Here is a 6845-nt window from a genome sequence, read left to right as displayed (position 1 = left end):
CCACATTCTGATTATGTGAAGTTGGGCAAGCTACTCAGCTCACTGATCTTCATTTTCTTTATTTGTAAAAGGCAGTACTATTTATATCATAAGGTTTTTGTAAAGAGTAATGATTATATTTTAGACTCATAACATGTATTTAAGCTTATACCATTGCCTATAAAAATAACCACATTTATCTTTCATGGTTTATGCTCAATTCACATTCCCCATAACTAACATAGATATACTAGTGCCTATGTATTATCTTCAGAATTGAAATAGTCACTACTATTCTATTTATAGTTATAACATTATAATAATTATATTTATAGTTATTATTTATAGTTATTGCTTATACTTTTCCATAATGGCTGTGCTAGGATACTTAGCAATATTACTAATGCTGTACTTTGGATAAATCTGTGAATTGATAGCACTAAGGAAGTTCATACAAAAACTCTGCAGGTTTGTAACTATGCGAATCTCAAAATAATAACTATAGATTTCCCTCCATCATTTTATCATTGATATTGAATTTGTGAAATAAGATGAGAAAATTTATATTAATTTCTATGTAAATAGCATCAAATTTATTCATTAGCATGAAAAGAATTAAGACGTACATTTTAAGACCATGTTACTATGACAGAGCAAAGAAAAAAGATGTTAATGTTTAGATTAGTTGAGTTGCAAAGGTCAGTTTCTTTTCTTTTTTATTAGAGCATAATAGTTATACATAGCAGTTGGGTTCATCCTGACAAAATCATGCATGCATGGAATTCAATTTCAGTTCACATTCCCTCACCTTGCTCCCACACCTCCTGCCCTGTTCTCTCTCCTCTATGTTACTGGTCTCCCTTTCACACACTTATTTATTTATTTATTTTATTTTTAGGGGGGATACCAGCGATTGAACTCAGGAGCACTCGACCACTGAGTCACATCCCCAGGCTTATTTTGTATTTTATTTAGAGACAGGGTCTCACTGAGTTGCTTAGTGCCTTGCTTTTGCTGAGGCTGGTTTTGAACTTGCGATCCTCCTGACTCAGTCTCCCAAACAACTGGGATTACAGGCATGTGTCATTGCACCCAGCCCATTTATTTATTTTTGATTGATTCTTTCCACTTATACATAAAGGTGAAATTCACTGTGATATATTTATGTATGCACATAACACAATTTTTTAAGAATTTGTTCTGCATTTCTTCCCCTTTCTGGTCCCTCCTCTCCCTCTCTTGATCTCCTTCTTCTATACTACTGATCTTCCTTATATCTTTATGATATCTGATCCTCCCTTCTTTCTTTCCTTTATTTTACTTTAGCTTTCACATATGAGAGAAAACATTTGATTGCAAAGATCAGTTTCTTAAAGTATAAAGTCAGTTGGGTAAAGAGGAGCTAGGTTATCTCTGATCACTTCAACAGACATAAAATAGAAAAGTCTTACCTGTCTATTATAGTTCTTGGCTTTGGGAAGAGAAACTTGCAGGAGTAGAAAACAAGAACCTTAATTACTGTACAGATTGGTGGGGGATATTCAGTGAGTAACATATTACATTTTTGTGTCCTCACTCTTTGATTGGAACAGATTTGTCATGAAAACTGAAATTATGGTGAGAGCGTGAGAGAAAGCTTTGGGTAAATACACTTTATTGCCTCAGAGTTTATCATTTTAATCTGGATCTAATTTATGAATAATATCTTAGATATGAACTGTCCAAAGCAGAGATACATGAGAATAGTTGCTAATTTAATTAGACATTTGATACCTCACTAGGTCCATTCTCTGATATGTTTCTCTTAAACAGCTTGGTCAGCAAAGATAACAGTAGTTGGAACAGAAAGAGTAATGAACTGCAGAGATGAGGGAAAGATTGGTCTAATTCTATGTTAAAACAGGTAACAACTTAACATAAAGCCAATTCAACAAAAGATACTTCGGCATTTTCTAGTGATTCACATTCCTTAAATTCTTGTTTAAAATGGCACATTGCCTGGTCTGGTGACACACCTGCAATCCCAGGTACTTGAGAGGGTAAGGCAGAAGGATCACAAGATCAAGGCCAGCCTCAGCGACTTAACAAGACCCTGTATCAAAATGAAAAAACAAAAGATGGGGCTGGGGTTGTGGCTCAGTGGTAGAGCACTTGCTTAGCATGTGTGAGGCACTGGGTTCAATCCTCAGCACCATATATAAATAAAGGTATCATGTCCAGGTACACCTACAAAAATATTTTTTAAAAAAAGAACTGGAGATATAGCTCAGTGGTAAAGTGTTCCTGGGCTCAAACTCTACTGCCAAAAAATAAAATAAAATAAAATAAAATTTTATTAATAAAATAAAATAAATGGCATATCAATAAAAGATATTTTGATTTGAATACTGATCATTTTTAAGAAAGTTTTAATTGTATAGAAAAAGGAAAGAGTAAAGGCAATGAAGATTTTATTGGATTTGCTAGGTCTTTTTATCATTAGAGGAAAGAATAGACAGAGGCAGTGAACTTTCTGAGGGAAGACCCCCAAGTCTCTGAAGGATTGCTAGAACAATTTTGATGATATCAAACCTTACCTGGAATAAGAACAAAAGAAGAACACCCTGAACTCAATGGAATTTAAAAGTGCAGGTACTATTCACAGAGCCGAGTTTAGTATGAGTGGGTCTTTCTTGGATCTCATCCAAGTCAGATTGGTGGAATTGCCATAGTCACCAAAGACTCTCATTTAAAGATTATCTCTCCATAAAAAGGCATGACATTACCTCTAAAAAGAATATTCTAGGAAGTTTTTGGTAAGTTCAATAACAAGTGCCCAGTGAATCACAGAAGCTATTTGTAAAGTATTTAGAATACTGCAGCTCTAATATTGGGAGAGATTAGACACTTTTTATCTGACACTGACAACTGAACCTTCTAATCAGCAACTAGTGAGTCACAGTAAGTTTTACAATTGTTACATTAAAGGTTAAACATAATTGGTTATAGTCTAACCTCCTTATCCACTACAGTAGCTTCTGTTATAACTTTAGCTATAACAGAGTCTTTCCAGTTCATGATCTCAGCTCTTATTTAGTGTTTCAATGGGTATTTTCAACTTGTTATGAATAAAAATGTTAATATGTCTATAAAATTTTCTTAAAGAAAAAAATATTACCTGGGAGGGTCACAGTGTAATTAACTAAATATGCCTAGTCAGTACATAGTTAACTTTAGTAGCTTTATTTATAAATAATCTTTTAGGAACACCAAGTTTTTTTGGAGGCTGAATCCTGCTGTGCCTCTCTTCTTATCCTTGGGGTTATGGTTTGGATCAAATAAACCCATGTATAGAATTGACTACTGGGATTTGCCATTGTTGTTCTGGCATTTCTATGTCAAAGTAGACTCTTTTTTTGGTACTGGGGATTGAACCCAGGAGCCCTTAATCACTGAGCCACATACCCAGTCCTTTTTATTTAGAGATAGGATCTCGCTAAATTGCTCAGGGCCTCCCAAAGTTGTTCAAGCAGGCCTCAAACTTCCATCCTCCTGTCTCAGCCTCCTGAGTCACTGGGATCACAGGCATGTGCCACTGCACCTGACTCCATTTAGACTTTTGATCAAAATAAGCTACTTGATTGTTGTCTTCACCAGCTGAGGTAGCTATGGCTGCAACTTAAGTATTGAAAATTATTATTTTACATCTCTGTAGTACATTGTACTGACTCCTTAATTGTTAACCTTTATGAAATATCTGCTCTTGATTATCTTATAATTTAATTTAGGAATATAAATTCAGAGACATTCTCTCACTTGTGTGCCTTCATAAGTTTTTATTTCAGGACTGTACAACTTGAGCCACTCTGGAGAATGATGGAGTACAATACAAATACAGTTACCTACTACCAACTGTTCAGTATAATCTGTGGGATGGGGAAGAGGAGTTTCTAGAAAAGGACACTGTGTTAAGGGGTTCTGCCATATAAGGTAGACATGCTTTTTGTCCTATGAATATGTGTCAACTTTATCCATAAGAAGTAAAATACAAATTCAAATTACAAGGGATCTTTTGTAACTTACCAGCTTGGCAAAAATAAAATGGTTTCATTTGTGCCAGTAAGGGTGTGTGGGTAAGCACCTAAGAATCATAAGTTTTGGTAAGATGAGATGGTATTTAATTTAAAAAATCAGAGAAATCTGTTTTTTGAATTATTCTCAGAAAACAAATTCTTTTTATTCTTATTTCTTTGTTTATTTAACAGACATAATGAATAGTTTTAGTTGTCTATTACCTTTTCCTCTTGAAGAAGGGAAAGTAGAGTGAATATTATCCCAACTAGGTAGTTGTAGTAAATATTAAAGATTCTATCACATTCTTCTTATATAGTCATTGATAGCTTTGCGAAATTTTCAATAGAAATGAGCTTTTAACTATCACTAACAGGATGAGGACTGATGTGGTCAATTTGCACTGACCATCTTTAAATTGATGAATGTCAAAATCTTATTCTGTTCACTAGTTTGCAAGGACCTTTCTATAAGAAATCTTCCAAATGCTGTAAACAAATAGTTTCTGAAAAGCATTTGGCTGTATTCCTATTCATTGAAGCATTGAACTCATAATACCATGAAACAATTAGTCAGACTACAAATTAACTAAGAAGCTTTACTCCCACATTACTGTATAATTCCTGAAATCAGTTTGAAAAGAGTAAGAGACCCATTATCCTGAACCTCAGAATAAATGGGCCTCAGACTTCTATTTTTCCTTTCAAAGGGCTTCTAAAATTTAAGCAGTACTCTCAGTTCACATGAAGACTCTCCTGAATCATTTTTGTCTTAAGAAGAAAATCATCATTTGAATGAAGGGCAAACCATCACTTGGAAAGCATATCATATATAATAAATATATTAACCTATAATTATGATATAGTTATGGAAAATTTTGAAATACCAGGGATATTTCAAGGAAATTTTTTTGGCTGACAGTATTTATAATTTGGTACTTCCACACAAATATAAAATGTTTCTTTTTGATGAACCTATATCTGGAATGGGAAGGTAATATGAGCATGTACTTCTTTGCAAATATTAGAAATATAGAACTTCTTTGTTACATTGACTTTTTTATTTTTTCCATTTTTATATCATAATTATTATATATATATATCAACTTACATTAACTTTTCAAATATTTCCCTATCCCAACCAATGAAATGAAAAGAGAAGTATGTCAGAAACTTTCCATGTGGCAGAAAAGCAATATGGAAAATTTCAATGGAAATTTCAGAGTATTTTAGCTGACTTAATTACTTGTACTTCTCCAGTAATTTTTTCACCACATGCAATTCATATTATAAGATCAAACTATGTATTACTTTTTCTCATTTAAATATAGCAGATAAAATGGATTTTTCAAATGAGTGGTAATGTATTCATGTACTTGCCCTGAGTACATTCTTGGGTCATAGAAATGTCCAACATTGTAACTCAGTTATTGAAGAAATATCTCTTACAGTGCTACCCTTATAGAAGTGGGACAACGAGAAATGCCTGGCAGTAGCCTTCAGGGTGAAGAGAGACTTGCTCAGAGGGACTGGATTCTAGCAAAAATCTATTATAAGGTGGACTTGTTTGTGCCTACATGCAAAGCATTGCTTTACAGTACTTGACCAAAAGAGAATTAATTTCCCTGTCTCTGTTTTTCTACTTGATTATTTCAGGTGAAAACACCTTCAGTTTCCTTGACTGACCATCTTCAATTGTTTCTTTGTTCCTTCTTTGAAAAGAGGAGCTGTGCCGTCACCAGTGCCCTAGAATCTAGATAAAATCCCAGGCACTCTCCTCTGAAATATTGATCTACAATCACCTTCTCTCTAGTATATATTCAGTCTTTCTATTAGCTCTTCCCTCTCTCAGCATATTTGGCAGACACTATTGTTTGCCTACCAATAACCTTCATATCCTTCTGTTTTTGCTAATTTTACTATTTTGCGATGCTAAAGATTCAAAGTGCCCAGATACCCTGTTTTCAGCCCCTCCTGTGGCAATGGAAAGGCTGAGGAAAAGGTACAGAATCTTTTGCAAAAGAGTCCTCACTGATGAGAGAGGTACCTGAGCAATAATTTTCCTTCCTTTTCTTCCTCTCTGCTTTTTATGCTGACTTGTGAGGACAGGAGGCTTGGAACTGCAAGAGCCATATTGCAGCTATAATGGAAAATACATGGAGTACGTATTGAGGAATGTATCTTGGAACAATGGAAAGCCCCTGACATTAGGTAGCAGGTAGACATGAGTGGTGGGAACATGGAGTTTAAAGGGTTAACTCTATAAACTGAGCATATAGTGCTAACTCTCAGCATGTCTTTCTTTAAAGTAGCTCATGCAAAGTTATTCTGACCCAGCTGTGGTTTAAAAAGATAAAAGTATGTTGCAATCTTTGATTAACAAGCTTATTATTTCCAGATTGTTCTTTCAAGATTGAGGATGCATGTCCAAAAACTCATCCACCAATTAGAAAACAAAAAACAAAAATACAAGTTACCCTGATGTGGACTGGACCCAGATGAAAGAGGGCTTTTGTGACCATTACACAAACCAAAATGACCTAGAGTTGCCTTTCAGTAGAAACATGCATGGTAGCGACTTAAAAATCTGATACAATTCTACTGTCAGTCAGAGGTAGTCCTTGGGTGGGATTTTCCAGAAACCTCCCCTCCTACTCCAATTAAACTGGGTTCACAAAGAAGTAAGTTGTCCCTTTTTTTTTCTGAGAGGACCCACTCTTTCCCTTGGAGGTGCTTCTCCCCTTCTTTTTTTCTTTCTAATAAACTTTGCTATACTTTTACTAAATCTCTTGTCTTGCTTGAAATCCTCTCAATGTG

The sequence above is a fragment of the Sciurus carolinensis genome, chromosome X (assembly GCF_902686445.1).
Source record: "Sciurus carolinensis chromosome X, mSciCar1.2, whole genome shotgun sequence".
NCBI classification, from domain to species: domain Eukaryota; kingdom Metazoa; phylum Chordata; class Mammalia; order Rodentia; family Sciuridae; genus Sciurus; species Sciurus carolinensis.
The sequence above is the reverse complement of the archived record's forward strand: the minus strand, read 5'-3'. Positions refer to the sequence as shown.